We start from the raw sequence: 17,275 nt of genomic DNA, 5'->3' as shown, positions 1-17,275 counted from the left end.
TGTTTGTCTCACGGGGTGTAGCTGATTGTCAGTGCTGTGTTGCTTGCTGCTGTGCATCCACTTGATTCTCTTCCAGAGAGACATCGATAAACTGTTTTCCAAATTCTGACCAGTTGTAAATAATCTTCTCTTGTGTGAAAAGTGGGCTGAGTTCAGTCCTTTGAATTTTAGAGTAAGTTGTGTTCATTCCCTCTTTGGTCTATATAGAATAGTATCTGTGCTCATTGAAAACACCTGGCTTTTACTCACCTCAAGGGACCTTTGCGCTCCTACAGGCATAAGTGTGTTTGCTAAATCTGTAATTCTTTCTGTCGTCTGCCATTTCGTTCATGGGATGCAATTTTATATTCCACCTGTACCTCATCTCTTTGATAAACCACTATTTTCTATGTGACTAAATTCGCTGAGAATGAGTGTAACTAAGAACACTCCGGTGGTGGCAAGGGACGTTATTTCACTCATTTCCTGGCTCACTAATATATCATTGTAGATAAGAATCACATATTCTTCATCCACGTTTTCCGTCCAAGGAAATTTAGATTGTATCCTAGTCGAGGCTTTTGTAAAGAAAGCAGAAGTCAACGTTGGGTTGCCTGTGTCCTGGGGATATTTCGTTTTCCTGAAAATATACGTCCTTGAGTAGAAGTGTCCTATGTGCTGTAGCTTTGTTTCCTACATTATTTTCGAATACTGCATAGAGTTCGCCAGAGTGCTGATTTCAATTTGCCATCCCACATTCCACAAAATGTGGGTACGGTTTACCTCCACGCTACCCTGCATTTCTGGTCTTTACACTTTTCGTAGATGACCCTTTGTTTTGATTCGAAGTGATAGAACTATGTAGTGTTGATTTGCACCGAGCCCCTGCCTGGTTGCCCCAAAACGGTCTATGCCTTTATCCTGAATATATTCAGGATAAAGGCATACAACCCTTTTTCGACACAGGCATGGTTGAAGAAGTTCTGCCACATTCTAGCTCCTTACCAGGCGAGACCCATCTCCCTCTTGAAATCCCATTTCTGCAATTCTGCCTTGCTCTCAAGTTACTTTCCGTGGTTCAACCCAAGTCATTTTTCCACATTAGGTGTCTTTGCCCATCCTGCAGGGCCATGAATTATAGGCTCCCTGAGATGCCCTGCTCAGCTTCCCACTTTCGGAGCTGGTCACAAAGCAGCAGGAAATTTTCAAGCCCAATTTCCTTCTGAGAGCAAGCTTAGGCTTGGGTCAATTCTAGATCAGCATTGGAAATTAGAGCGCCAAGTGCCTGTCCAAATATATAGGCATCATGTCTTATTCTTCCCCATTGCAGTTAATTCATGGAACGAATTCCAAGCTATAAGAAAGAGGGTTTTGAAAGTGCTGACTTCCCCAAGTGGGGATATTTTCAGGAAAGCGGCTGGAAGCTTGAACCCGAGCACCAGGATATGAGAAGATGAGGTGGCTTTTCATGTTTTTTCCCTGTCCAATGGGGTAGCAGCCTGCGGCTGTCCCATGCATGTGTTCACAGTAGGAAGGGTCGTCTGAATTTGGTGATTTCCGGTCCATGGAATCAGGGCAAGGCAGTGTTATTCTAGAAGGGCTGCATTTGCTGAGTCATGATCACGAAGACTCTCAGAGCCACGAGTGTCCTCCATGAGGTCCCATCCTTCTGTGTGTTAATATATGCTCAAAACAACTTCAATCACAGCCCCTGAACGAAGTCTCGAAGAATTTATCTCTCACTCACTGCCTTTATTTTGCAGTTTGTTTTTCTCACGGGGTGTAGCTGATTGTCAGTGCTGTGTTGCTTGCTGCTGTGCATCCACTTGATTCTCTTCCAGAGAGACATCGATAAACTGTTTTTCAAATTCTGACCAGTTGTAAATAATCTTTTCTGGTGTGCAAAGTGGGCTGAGTTCAGTCCTTTGAGTTTTAGAGTAAGTTGTGTTCATTCCCTCTTTGGTCTATATAGAATAGTATCTGTGCTCATTGAAAACACCTGGCTTTTACGCACCTCAAGGGACCTTTGCGCTCCTACAGGCATAAGCGTGTTTGCTAAATCTGTAATTCTTTCTGTCGTCTGCCATTTCATTCATGGGATGCAATTTTATATTCCACCTGTACCTCATCTCTTTGATAAACCACTATTTTCTATGTGACTAAATTCGCTGAGAATGAGTGTAACTAAGAACACTCCGGTGGTGGCAAGGGACGTTATTTCACTCATTTCCTGGCTCACTAATATATCATTGTAGATAAGAATCACATATTCTTCAACCACGTTTTCCGTCCAAGGAAATTTAGATTGTATCCTAGTCGAGGCTTTTGTAAAGACAGCAGAAGCAAACGTTGGGTTGCTTGTTTCCTGGGTATCTTTAGTTTTCCTGAAAATATACGTCCTTGAGTGGAAGTGTCCTATGCGCTATAGCTTTGTTTCCTACATTATTTTCGAATACAGCATAGAGTTCGCCAGAGTGCTGATTTCAATTTGCCATCCCACATTCCACAAAATGTGGGTACGGTTTACCTCCCCGCTACCCTGCATTTCTTGTCTTTACACTTTTCGTATATGACCCTTTGTTTGGATTCGAAGTGATAGAACTATGTAGTGTTGATTTGCACCGAGCCCCTGCCTGGTTGCCCCAAAACGGTCTATGCCTTTATCCTGAATATATTCAGGATAAAGGCATACACCCCTTTTTCGACAAAGGCATGGTTGAAGAAGTACTGCCACATTCTTGCTCCTTACCAGGCGAGACACATCTCCCTCTTGAAATCCCATTTCTGCAATTCTGCCTTGCTCTCAAGTTATTTTCCGTGGTTCAACCCAAGTCATTTTTCCACATTAGGTGTCTTTGCCCATCCTGCAGGGCCATGAATTATAGGCTCCCTGAGATGCCCTGCTCAACTTCCCACTTTCGGAACTGGTCAAAAAGCAGCAGGAAATTTTCAAGCCCTATTCTCCTTCTGAGAGCAACTTAGACTTGGGACAATTCTAGATCAGCATTGGAAATTAGAGCGCCAAGTGCCTGTCCAAATATATAGGCATCGTGTCTTATTCTTCCCCATTGCAGTTCATCGATGGAACGAATTCCAAGCTATAAGAAAGAGGGTTTTGAAAGTGCTGACTTCCCCAAGTGGGGATGTTTTCAGGAAAGCGGCTGGAAGCTTGAACCCGAGCACCAGGATATGAGAAGATGAGGTGGCTTTTCATGTTTTTTCCCTGTCCAATGGGGTAGCATCCTGCGGCTCTCCCATGCATGTGTTCGCTGTAGGAAGGGTCGTCTGCATTTGGTGATTTCAGGGCCATGGAATCAGGGCAAGGCAGTGTTATTCTAGAAGGGCTGCATTTGCTGACTCATGCTCACGAAGACTCTCAGAGCCACGAGTGTCCTCCCTGAGGTCCCATCCTTCTGTGTGTTAATATATGCTCAAAACAACTTCAATCACAGCCCCTGAACGAAGTCTCGAAGAATTTCTCTCTCACTCACTGCCTTTATTTTACAGTTTGTTTTTCTCACGGGGTGTAGCTGATTGTCAGGGCTGTGTTGCTTGCTGCTGTGCATCCACTTGATTCTCTTTTAGAGAGACATCGATAAACTGTTTTCCAAATTCTGACCAGTTGTAAATAATATTCTCTGGTGTGCAAAGTGGGCTGAGTTCAGTCCTTTGAGTTTTAGAGTAAGTTGTGTTCATTCCCTCTTTGGTCTATATAGAATAGTATCTGTGCTCATTGAAAACACCTGGCTTTTACTCACCTCAAGGGACCTTTGCGCTCCTACAGGCATAAGTGTGTTTGCTAAATCTGTAATTCTTTCTGTCGTCTGCCATTTCGTTCATGGGATGCAATTTTATATTCCACCTGTACCTCATCTCTTTGATAAACCACTATTTTCTATGTGAATAAATTCGTTGAGAATGAGTGTAACTAAGAACACTCCGGTGGTGGCAAGGGACGTTATTTCACTCATTTCCTGGCTCACTAATATATCATTGTAGATAAGAATCACATATTCTTCATCCACGTTTTCCGTCCAAGGAAATTTAGATTGTATCCTAGTCGAGGCTTTTGTAAAGAAAGCAGAAGTCAACGTTGGGTTGCCTGTGTCCTGGGGATCTTTCGTTTTCCTGAAAATATACGTCCTTGAGTGGAAGTGTCCTATGCGCTATAGCTTTGTTTCTTACATTATTTTCGAATACAGCATAGAGTTCGCCAGAGTGCTGATTTCAATTTGCCATCCCACATTCCACAAAATGTGGGTACGGTTTACCTCCACGCTACCCTGCATTTCTGGTCTTTACACTTTTCGTAGATGACCCTTTGTTTTGATTCGAAGTGATAGAACTATGTAGTGTTGATTTGCACCGAGCCCCTGCCTGGTTGCCCCAAAACGGTCTATGCCTTTATCCTGCATATATTCAGGATAAAGGCATACACCCCTTTTTCGAAACAGGCATGGTTGAAGAAGTACTGCCACATTCTAGCTCCTTACCAGGCGAGACCCATCTCCCTCTTGAAATCCCATTTCTGCAATTCTGCCTTGCTCTCAAGTTATTTTCCGTGGTTCAACCCAAGTCATTTTTCCACATTAGGTGTCTTGCCCATCCTGCAGGGCCATGAATTATAGGCTCCCTGAGATGCCCTGCTCAACTTCCCACTTTCGGAACTGGTCACAAAGCAGCAGGAAATTGTCAAGCCCTATTCTCCTTCTGAGAGCAAGCTTAGGCTTGGGTCAATTCTAGATCACCATTGGAAATTAGAGCGCCAAGTGGTTGTCCAAATATATAGGCATCGTGTCTTATTCTTCCCCATTGCAGTTCATCCATGGAACGAATTCCAAGCTATAAGAAAGAGGGTTTTGAAAGTGCTGACTTCCCCAAGTGGGGATATTTTCAGGAAAGCGGCTGGAAGCTTGAACCCCAGCACCAGGATATGAGAAGATGAAGTGGCTTTTCATGTTTTTTCCCTGTCCAATGGGGTAGCATCCTGCGGCTGTCCCATGCATGTGTTCGCTGAAGGAAGGGTCGTCTGCATTTTGTGATTTCGGGTCCATGGAATCAGGGCAAGGCAGTGTTATTCTAGAAGGGCTGCATTTGCTGACTCATGCTCACGAAGACTCTCAGAGCCACGAGTGTCCTCCCTGAGGTCCCATCCTTCTGTGTGTTAATATATGCTCAAAACAACTTCAATCACAGCCCCTGAACGAAGTCTCGAAGAATTTATCTCTCACTCACTGCCTTTATCTTGCAGTTTGTTTTTCTCACGGGGTGTAGCTGATTGTCAGTGCTGTGTTGCTTGCTGCTGTGCATCCACTTGATTCTCTTCTAGAGAGACATCGATAAACTGTTTTCCAAATTCTGACCAGTTGTAAATAATATTCTCTGGTGTGCAAAGTGGGCTGAGTTCAGTCCTTTGAGTTTTAGAGTAAGTTGTGTTCATTCCCTCTTTGGTCTATATAGAATAGTATCTGTGCTCATTGAAAACACCTGGCTTTTACTCACCTCAAGGGACCTTTGCGCTCCTACAGGCATAAGTGTGTTTGCTAAATCTGTAATTCTTTCTGTCATCTGCCATTTCGTTCATGGGATGCAATTTTATATTCCACCTGTACCTCATCTCTTTGATAAACCACTATTTTCTATGTGACTAAATTCGTTGAGAATGAGTGTAACTAAGCACACTCCGGTGGTGGCAAGGGACGTTATTTCACTCATTTCCTGGCTCACTAATATATCATTGTAGATAAGAATCACATATTCTTCATCCACGTTTTCCGTCCAAGGAAATTTAGATTGTATCCTAGTCGAGGCTTTTGTAAAGAAAGCAGAAGTCAACGTTGGGTTGCCTGTGTCCTGGGGCTCTTTCGTTTTCCTGAAAATATACGTCCTTGAGTGGAAGTGTCCTATGCGCTATAGCTTTGTTTCTTACATTACTTTCGAATACAGCATAGAGTTCGCCAGAGTGCTGATTTCAATTTGCCATCCCACATTCCACAAAATGTGGGTACGGTTTACCTCCACGCTACCCTGAATTTCTGGTCTTTACACTTTTCGTAGATGACCCTTTGTTTTGATTCGAAGTGATAGAACTATGTAGTGTTGATTTGCACCGAGCCCCTGCCTGGTTGCCCCAAAACGGTCTATGCCTCTATCCTGAATATATTCAGGATAAAGGCATACAACCCTTTTTCGACACAGGCATGGTTGAAGAAGTACTGCCACATTCTAGCTCCTTACCAGGCGAGACCCATCTCCCTCTTGAAATCCCATTTCTGCAATTCTGCCTTGCTCTCAAGTTATTTTCCGTGGTTCAACCCAAGTCATTTTTCCACATTAGGTGTCTTTGCCCATCCTGCAGGGCCATGAATTATAGGCTCCCTGAGATGCCCTGCTCAACTTCCCACTTTCGGAACTGGTCAAAAAGCAGCAGAAAATTTTCAAGCCCTATTCTCCTTCTGAGAGCAACTTAGACTTGGGACAATTCTAGATCAGCATTGGAAATTAGAGCGCCAAGTGCCTGTCCAAATATATAGGCATCGTGTCTTATTCTTCCCCATTGCAGTTCATCCATGGAACGAATTCCAAGCTATAAGAAAGAGGGTTTTGAAAGTGCTGACTTCCCCAAGTGGGGATGTTTTCAGGAAAGCGGCTGGAAGCTTGAACCCGAGCACCAGGATATGAGAAGATGAGGTGGCTTTTCATGTTTTTTCCCTGTCCAATGGGGTAGCATCCTGCGGCTCTCCCATGCATGTGTTCGCTGTAGGAAGGGTCGTCTGCATTTGGTGATTTCGGGGCCATGGAATCAGGGCAAGGCAGTGTTATTCTAGAAGGGCTGCATTTGCTGACTCATGCTCACGAAGACTCTCAGAGCCACGAGTGTCCTCCCTGAGGTCCCATCCTTCTGTGTGTTAATATATGCTCAAAACAACTTCAATCACAGCCCCTGAACGAAGTCTCGAAGAATTTCTCTCTCACTCACTGCCTTTAGTTTGCAGTTTGTTTTTCTCTCGGGGTGTAGCTGATTGTCAGTGCTGTGTTGCTTGCTGCTGTGCATCCACTTCATTCTCTTCTAGAGAGACATCGATAAACTGTTTTCCAAATTCTGACCAGTTGTAAATAATATTCTCTGGTGTGCAAAGTGGGCTGAGTTCAGTCCTTTGAGTTTTAGAGTAAGTTGTGTTCATTCCCTCTTTGGTCTATATAGAATAGTATCTGTGCTCATTGAAAACACCTGGCTTTTACTCACCTCAAGGGACCTTTGCGCTCCTACAGGCATAAGTGTGTTTGCTAAATCTGTAATTCTTTCTGTCGTCTGCCATTTCGTTCATGGGATGCAATTTTATATTCCACCTGTACCTCATCTCTTTGATAAACCACTATTTTCTATGTGACTAAATTCGCTGAGAATGAGTGTAACTAAGAACACTCGGGTGGTGGCAAGGGACGTTATTTCACTCATTTCCTGGCTCACTAATATATCATTGTAGATAAGAATCACATATTCTTCATCCACGTTTTCCGTCCAAGGAAATTTAGATTGTATCCTAGTCGAGGCTTTTGTAAAGAAAGCAGAAGTCAACGTTGGGTTGCCTGTGTCCTGGGGCTCTTTCGTTTTCCTGAAAATATACGTCCTTGAGTGGAAGTGTCCTATGCGCTATAGCTTTGTTTCTTACATTATTTTCGAATACAGCATAGAGTTCGCCAGAGTGCTGATTTCAATTTGCCATCCCACATTCCACAAAATGTGGGTACGGTTTACCTCCACGCTACCCTGCATTTCTTGTCTTTACACTTTTCGTAGATGACCCTTTGTTTTGATTCGAATTGATAGAACTATGTAGTGTTGATTTGCACCGAGCCCCTGCCTGGTTGCCCCAAAACGGTCTATGCCTTTATCCTGAATATATTCAGGATAAAGGCATACACCCCTTTTTCGACACAGGCATGGTTGAAGAAGTACTGCCACATTCTAGCTCCTTACCAGGCGAGACCCATCCCCCTCTTGAAATCCCATTTCTGCAATTCTGCCTTGCTCTCAAGTTATTTTCCGTGGTTCAACCCAAGTCATTTTTCCAAATTAGGTGTCTTGCCCATCCTGCAGGGCCATGAATTATAGGCTCCCTGAGATGCCCTGCTCAACTTCCCACTTTGGGAACTGGTCACAAAGCAGCAGGAAATTGTCAAGCCCTATTCTCCTTCTGAGAGCAAGCTTAGGCTTGGTTCAATTCTAGATCACCATTGGAAATTAGAGCGCCAAGTGCTTGTCCAAATATATAGGCATCGTGTCTTATTCTTCCCCATTGCAGTTCATCCATGGAACGAATTCCAAGCTATAAGAAAGAGGGTTTTGAAAGTGCTGACTTCCCCAAGTGGGGATATTTTCAGGAAAGCGGCTGGGAGCTTGAACCCGAGCACCAGGATATGAGAAGTTGTAGTGGCTTTTCATGTTTTTTCCCTGTCCAATGGGGTACCATCCTGCGGCTGTCCCATGCATGTGTTCGCTGTAGGAAGGGTCGTCTGCATTTGGTGATTTCGGGGCCATGGAATCAGGGCAAGGCAGTGTTATTCTAGAAGGGCTGCATTTGCTGACTCATGTTCATGAAGACTCTCAGAGCCACGAGTGTCCTCCCTGAGGTCCCATCCTTCTGTGTGTTAATATATGCTCAAAACAACTTCAATCACAGCCCCTGAACGAAGTCTCGAAGAATTTCTCTCTCACTCACTGCCTTTATTTTACAGTTTGTTTTTCTCACGGGGTGTAGCTGATTGTCAGTGCTGTGTTGCTTGCTGCTGTGCATCCACTTGATTCTCTTCCAGAGAGACATCGATAAACTGTTTTTCAAATTCTGACCAGTTGTAAATAATCTTCTCTTGTGTGAAAAGTGGGCTGAGTTCAGTCATTTGAGTTTTAGAGTAAGTTGTGTTCATTCCCTCTTTGGTCTATATAGAATAGTATCTGTGCTCATTGAAAACACCTGGCTTTTACTCACCTCAAGGGACCTTTGCGCTCCTACAGGCATAAGTGTGTTTGCTAAATCTGTAATTCTTTCTGTCGTCTGCCATTTCGTTCATGGGATGCAATTTTATATTCCACCTGTACCTCATCTCTTTGATAAACCACTATTTTCTATGTGACTAAATTCGCTGAGAATGAGTGTAACTAAGAACACTCCGGTGGTGGCAACGGACGTTATTTCACTCATTTCCTGGCTCACTAATATATCATTGTAGATAAGAATCACATATTCTTCATCCACGTTTTCCGTCCAAGGAAATTTAGATTGTATCCTAGTCGAGGCTTTTGTAAATAAAGCAGAAGTCAACGTTGGGTTGCCTGTGTCCTGGGGATCTTTCGTTTTCCTGAAAATATACGTCCTTGAGTAGAAGTGTCCTATGTGCTATAGCTTTGTTTCCTACATTATTTTCGAATACTGCATAGAGTTCGCCAGAGTGCTGATTTCAATTTGCCATCCCACATTCCACAAAATGTGGGTACGGTTTACCTCAACGCTACCCTGCATTTCTGGTCTTTACACTTTTCGTAGATGACCCTTTGTTTTGATTCGAAGTGATAGAACTATGTAGTGTTGATTTGCACCGAGCTCCTGCCTGGTTGCCCCAAAATGGTCTATGCCTTTATCCTGAATATATTCAGGATAAAGGCATACACCCCTTTTTCGAAACAGGCATGGTTGAAGAAGTACTGCCACATTCTAGCTCCTTACCAGGCGAGACCCATCTCCCTCTTGAAATCCCATTTCTGCAATTCTGCCTTGCTCTCAAGTTATTTTCCGTGGTTCAACCCAAGTCATTTTTCCACATTAGGTGTCTTGCCCATCCTGCAGGGCCATGAATTATAGGCTCCCTGAGATGCCCTGCTCAACTTCCCACTTTGGGAACTGGTCACAAAGCAGCAGGAAATTGTCAAGCCCTATTCTCCTTCTGAGAGCAAGCTTAGGCTTGGGTCAATTCTAGATCACCATTGGAAATTAGAGCGCCAAGTGCTTGTCCAAATATATAGGCATCGTGTCTTATTCTTCCCCATTGCAGTTCATCCATGGAACGAATTCCAAGCTATAAGAAAGAGGGTTTTGAAAGTGCTGACTTCCCCAAGTGGGGATATTTTCAGGAAAGCGGCTGGAAGCTTGAACCCGAGCACCAGGATATGAGAAGATGAGGTGGCTTTTCATGTTTTTTCCCTGTCCAATGGGGTAGCATCCTGCGGCTGTCCCATGCATGTGTTCGCTGTAGGAAGTGTCGTCTGCATTTTGTGATTTCGGGTCCATGGAATCAGGGCAAGGCAGTGTTATTCTAGAAGGACTGCATTTGCTGACTCATGCTCACGAAGACTCTCAGAGCCACGAGTGTCCTCCCTGAGGTCCCATCCTTCTGTGTGTTAATATATGCTCAAAACAACTTCAATCACAGCCCCTGAACGAAGTCTCGAAGAATTTATCTCTCACTCACTGCCTTTATTTTGCAGTTTGTTTTTCTCTCGGGGTGTAGCTGATTGTCAGTGCTGTGTTGCTTGCTGCTGTGCATCCACTTGATTCTCTTCTAGAGAGACATCGATAAACTGTTTTCCAAATTCTGACCAGTTGTAAATAATATTCTCTGGTGTGCAAAGTGGGCTGAGTTCAGTCCTTTGAGTTTTAGAGTAAGTTGTGTTCATTCCCTCTTTGGTCTATATAGAATAGTATCTGTGCTCATTGAAAACACCTGGCTTTTACTCACCTCAAGGGACCTTTGCGCTCCTACAGGCATAAGTGTGTTTGCTAAATCTGTAATTCTTTCTGTCGTCTGCCATTTCGTTCATGGGATGCAATTTTATATTCCACCTGTACCTCATCTCTTTGATAAACCACTATTTTCTATGTGACTAAATTCGTTGAGAATGAGTGTAACTAAGAACACTCCGGTGGTGGCAAGGGACGTTATTTCACTCATTTCCTGGCTCACTAATATATCATTGTAGATAAGAATCACATATTCTTCATCCACGTTTTCCGTCCAAGGAAATTTAGATTGTATCCTAGTCGAGGCTTTTGTAAAGAAAGCAGAAGTCAACGTTGGGTTGCCTGTGTCCTGGGGCTCTTTCATTTTCCTGAAAATATACGTCCTTGAGTGGAAGTGTCCTATGCGCTATAGCTTTGTTTCTTACATTATTTTCGAATACAGCATAGAGCTCGCCAGAGTGCTGATTTCAATTTGACATCCCACATTCCACAAAATGTGGGTACGGTTTACCTCCACGCTACCCTGCATTTCTGGTCTTTACACTTTTCGTAGATGACCCTTTGTTTGATTCGAAGTGATAGAACTATGTAGTGTTGATTTCCACCGAGCCCCTGCCTGGTTGCCCCAAAACGGTCTATGCCTCTATCCTGAATATATTCAGGATAAAGGCATACAACCCTTTTTCGACACAGGCATGGTTGAAGAAGTACTGCCACATTCTAGCTCCTTACCAGGCGAGACCCATCTCCCTCTTGAAATCCCATTTCTGCAATTCTGCCTTGCTCTCAAGTTATTTTCCGTGGTTCAACCCAAGTCATTTTTCCACATTAGGGGTCTTTGCCCATCCTGCAGGGCCATGAATTATAGGCTCCCTGAGATGCCCTGCTCAACTTCCCACTTTCGGAACTGGTCACAAAGCAGCAGGAAATTTTCAAGCCCTATTCTCCTTCTGAGAGCAACTTAGACTTGGGACAATTCTAGATCAGCATTGGAAATTAGAGCGCCAAGTGCCTGTCCAAATATATAGGCATCGTGTCTTATTCTTCCCCATTGCAGTTCATCCATGGAACGAATTCCAAGCTATAAGAAAGAGGGTTTTGAAAGTGCTGACTTCCCCAAGTGGGGATGTTTTCAGGAAAGCGGCTGGAAGCTTGAACCCGAGCACCAGGATATGAGAAGATGAGGTGGCTTTTCATGTTTTTTCCCTGTCCAATGGTGTAGCATCCTGCGGCTGTCCCATGCATGTGTTCGCTGTAGGAAGGGTCGTCTGCATTTGGTGATTTCGGGGCCATGGAATCAGGGCAAGGCAGTGTTATTCTAGAAGGGCTGCATTTGCTGACTCATGCTCACGAAGACTCTCAGAGCCACGAGTGTCCTCCCTGAGGTCCCATCCTTCTGTGTGTTAATATATGCTCAAAACAACTTCAATCACAGCCCCTGAACAAAGTCTTGAAGAATTTATGTCTCACTCACTGCCTTTAGTTTGCAGTTCATTTTTCTCACGGGGTGTAGCTGATTGTCAGTGCTGTGTTGCTTGCTGCTGTGCATCCACTTGACTCTCTTCCAGAGAGACATCGATAAGCAGTTTTTCAAATTCTGACCAGTTGTAAATAATCTTTTCTGGTGTGCAAATTGGGCTGAGTTCAGTCCTTTGAGTTTTAGAGTAAGTTGTGTTCATTCCCTCTTTGGTCTATATAGAATAGTATCTGTGCTCATTGAAAACACCTGGCTTTTACTCACCTCAAGGGACCTTTGCGCTCCTACAGGCATAAGTGTGTTTGCTAAATCTGTAATTCTTTCTGTCGTCTGCCATTTCGTTCATGGGATGCAATTTTATATTCCACCTGTACCTCATCTCTTTGATAAACCACTATTTTCTAGGTGACAAAATTCGCTGAGAATGAGTGTAACTAAGCACACTCCGGTGGTTGCTAGGGGCGTTATTTCACTCATTTCCTGGCTCACTAATAAATCATTGTAGATAAGAATCACATATTCTTCATCCACGTTTTCCGTCCAAGGAAATTTAGATTGTATCCTAGTCGAGGCTTTTGTAAAGAGAGCAGAAGTCAACGTTGGGTTGCCTGTGTCTTGAGGATCTTTGGTTTTCCTGAAAATATACGTCCTTGAGTGGAAGTGTCCTATGCGCTATAGCTTTGTTTCTTACATTATTTTCGAATACAGCATAGAGTTCGCCAGAGTGCTGATTTCAATTTGCCATCCCACATTCCACAAAATGTGGGTACGGTTTACCTCCACGCTACCCTGCATTTCTGGTCTTTACACTTTTCGTAGATGACCCTTTGTTTTGATTCGAAGTGATAGAACTATGTAGTGTTGATTTGCACCGAGCTCCTGCCTGGTTGCCCCAAAACGGTCTATATGCCTTTATCCTGAATATATTCAGGATAAAGGCATACACCCCTTTTTCGAAACAGGCATGGTTGAAGAAGTACTGCCACATTCTAGCTCCTTACCAGGCGAGACCCATCTCCCTCTTGAAATCCCATTTCTGCAATTCTGCCTTGCTCTCAAGTTATTTTCCATGGTTCAACCCAAGTCATTTTTCCACATTAGGTGTCTTGCCCATCCTGCAGGGCCATGAATTATAGGCTCCCTGAGATGCCCTGCTCAACTTCCCACTTTGGGAACTGGTCACAAAGCAGCAGGAAATTGCCAAGCCCTATTCTCCTTCTGAGAGCAAGCTTAGGCTTGGGTCAATTCTAGATCACCATTGGAAATTAGAGCGCCAAGTGCCTGTCCAAATATATAGGCATCGTGTCTTATTCTTCCCCATTGCAGTTCATCCATGGAACGAATTCCAAGCTATAAGAAAGAGGGTTTTGAAAGTGCTGACTTCCCCAAGTGGGGATGTTTTCAGGAAAGCGGCTGGAAGCTTGAACCCGAGCACCAGGATATGAGAAGATGAGGTGGCTTTTCATGTTTTTTCCCTGTCCAATGGGGTAGCATCCTGCGGCTGTCCCATGCATGTGTTCGCTGTAGGAAGGGTCGTCTACATTTGGTGATTTCGGGGCCATGGAATCAGGGCAAGGCAGTGTTATTCTAGAAGGGCTGCATTTGCTGACTCATGCTCACGAAGACTCTCAGAGCCACGAGTGTCCTCCCTGAGGTCCCATCCTTCTGTGTGTTAATATATGCTCAAAACAACTTCAATGACAGCCCCTGAACGAAGTCTCGAAGAATTTATCTCTCACTCACTCCCTTTATTTTGCAGTTTGTTTTTCTCTCGGGGTGTAGCTGATTGTCAGTGCTGTGTTGCTTGCTGCTGTGCATCCACTTGATTCTCTTCTAGAGAGACATCGATAAACTGTTTTCCAAATTCTGACCAGTTGTAAATAATATTCTCTGGTGTGCAAAGTGGGCTGAGTTCAGTCCTTTGAGTTTTAGAGTAAGTTGTGTTCATTCCCTCTTTGGTCTATATAGAATAGTATCTGTGCTCATTGAAAACACCTGGCTTTTACTCACCTCAAGGGACCTTTGTGCTCCTACAGGCATAAGTGTGTTTGCTAAATCTGTAATTCTTTCTGTCGTCTGCCATTTCGTTCATGGGATGCAATTTTATATTCCACCTGTACCTCATCTCTTTGATAAACCACTATTTTCTATGTGACTAAATTCGTTGAGAATGAGTGTAACTAAGAACACTCCGGTGGTGGCAAGGGACGTTATTTCACTCATTTCCTGGCTCACTAATATATCATTGTAGATAAGAATCACATATTCTTCATCCACGTTTTCCGTCCAAGGAAATTTAGATTGTATCCTAGTCGAGGCTTTTGTAAAGAAAGCAGAAGTCAACGTTGGGTTGCCTGTGTCCTGGGGATCTTTGGTTTTCCTGAAAATATACGTCCTTGAGTGGAAGTGTCCAATGCGCTATAGCTTTGTTTCTTACATTATTTTCGAATACAGCATAGAGTTCGCCAGAGTGCTGATTTCAATTTGACATCCCACATTCCACAAAATGTGGGTACGGTTTACCTCCACGCTACCCTGCATTTCTGGTCTTTACACTTTTCGTAGATGACCCTTTGTTTTGATTCGAAGTGATAGAACTATGTAGTGTTGATTTGCACCGAGCCCCTGCCTGGTTGCCCCAAAACGGTCTATGCCTCTATCCTGAATATATTCAGGATAAAGGCATACAACCCTTTTTCGACACAGGCATGGTTGAAGAAGTACTGCCACATTCTTGCTCCTTACCAGGCGAGACCCATCTCCCTCTTGAAATCCCATTTCTGCAATTCTGCCTTGCTCTCAAGTTATTTTCCGTGGTTCAACCCAAGTCATTTTTCCACATTAGGTGTCTTTGCCCATCCTGCAGGGCCATGAATTATAGGCTCCCTGAGATGCCCTGCTCAACTTCCCACTTTCGGAACTGGTCAAAAAGCAGCAGGAAATTTTCAAGCCCTATTCTCCTTCTGAGAGCAACTTAGACTTGGGACAATTCTAGATCAGCATTGGAAATTAGAGCGCCAAGTGCCTGTCCAAATATATAGGCATCGTGTCTTATTCTTCCCCATTGCAGTTCATCCATGGAACGAATTCCAAGCTATAAGAAAGAGGGTTTTGAAAGTGCTGACTTCCCCAAGTGGGGATGTTTTCAGGAAAGCGGCTGGAAGCTTGAACCCGAGCACCAGGATATGAGAAGATGAGGTGGCTTTGCATGTTTTTTCCCTGTCCAATGGTGTAGCATCTTGCGGCTGTGCCATGCATGTGTTCGCTGTAGGAAGGGTCGTCTGCATTTGGTGATTTCGGGTCCATGGAATCAGGGAAAGGCAGTGTTATTCTAGAAGGGCTGCATTTGCTGACTCATGCTCACGAAGACTCTCAGAGCCACGAGTGTCCTCCCTGAGGTCCCATCCTTCTGTGTGTTAATATATGCTCAAAACAACTTCAATCACAGCCCTTGAACGAAGTCTCGAAGAATTTCTCTCTCACTCACTGCCTTTATTTTGCAGTTTGTTTTTCTCACGGGGTGTAGCTGATTGTCAGTGCTGTGTTGCTTGCTGCTGAGCATCCACTTGATTCTCTTCCAGAGAGACATCGATAAACTGTTTTTCAAATTCTGACCAGTTGTAAATAATCTTTTCTGGTGTGCAAAGTGGGCTGAGTTCAGTCCTTTGAGTTTTAGAGTAAGTTGTGTTCATTCCCTCTTTGGTCTATATAGAATAGTATCTGTGCTCATTGAAAACACCTAGCTTTTACTCACCTCAAGGGACCTTTGCGCTCCTACAGGCATAAGTGTGTTTGCTAAATCTGTAATTCTTTCTGTCGTCTGCCATTTCGTTCATGGGATGCAATTTTATATTTCACCTGTACCTCATCTCTTTGATAAACCACTATTTTCTATGTGACTAAATTCGCTGAGAATGAGTGTAACTAAGAACACTCCGGTGGTGGCAAGGGACGGTATTTCACTCATTTCCTGCCTCACTAATATATCATTGTAGATAAGAATCACATATTCTTCATCCACGTTTTCCGTCCAAGGAAATTTAGATTGTATCCTAGTCGAGGCTTTTGTAAAGAGAGCAGAAGTCAACGTTGGGTTGCCTGTGTCCTAAGGATCTTTGGTTTTCCTGAAAATATACGTCCTTGAGTGGAAGTGTCCTATGCGCTATAGCTTTGTTTCTTACATTACTTTCGAATACAGCATAGAGTTCGCCAGAGTGCTGATTTCAATTTGCCATCCCACATTCCACAAAATGTGGGTACGGTTTACCTCCACGCTACCCTGCATTTCTGGTCTTTACACTTTTCGTAGATGACCCTTTGTTTGGATGGGAAGTGATAGAACTATGTAGTGTTGATTTGCACCGAGTCCCTGCCTGGTTGCCCCAAAACGGTCTATGCCTTTATCCTGAATATATTCAGGATAAAGGCATACACCCCTTTTTCGACAAAGGCATGGTTGAAGAAGTACTGCCGCATTCTAGCTCCTTACCAGGCGAGACCCATCTCCCTCTTGAAATCCCATTTCTGCAATTCTGCCTTGCTCTCAAGTTATTTTCCGTGGTTCAACCCAAGTCATTTTTCCACATTAGGTGTCTTTGCCCATCCTGCAGGGCCATGAATTATCGGCTCCCTGAGATGCCCTGCTCAACTTCCCACTTTCGGAACTGGTCACAAAGCAGCAGGAAATTTTCAAGCCCTATTCTCCTTCTGAGAGCAAGCTTAGATTTGGGTCAATTCTAGATCAGCATTGGAAATTAGAGCACCAAGTGCCTGTCCAAATATATAGGCATCGTGTCTTATTCTTCCCCATTGCAGTTCATCCATGGAACGAATTCCAAGCTATAAGAAAGAGACTTTTGAAAGTGCTGACTTCCCCAAGTCGGGATATTTTCAGGAAAGCGGCTGGAAGCTTGAACCCGAGCACCAGGATATGAGAAGATGAGGTGGCTTTTCATGTTTTTTCCCTGTCCAATGGGGTAGCATCCTGCGGCTGTCCCATGCATGTGTTCGCTGTAGGAAGGGTCGTCTGCATTTGGTGATTTCGGGTCCATGGAATCAGGGCAAGGCAGTGTTATTCTAGAAG

The sequence above is a fragment of the Kogia breviceps genome, chromosome 20 (assembly GCF_026419965.1).
Source record: "Kogia breviceps isolate mKogBre1 chromosome 20, mKogBre1 haplotype 1, whole genome shotgun sequence".
Lineage (NCBI taxonomy): Eukaryota > Metazoa > Chordata > Mammalia > Artiodactyla > Physeteridae > Kogia > Kogia breviceps.
Note: the sequence above shows the minus strand (reverse complement) of the source record.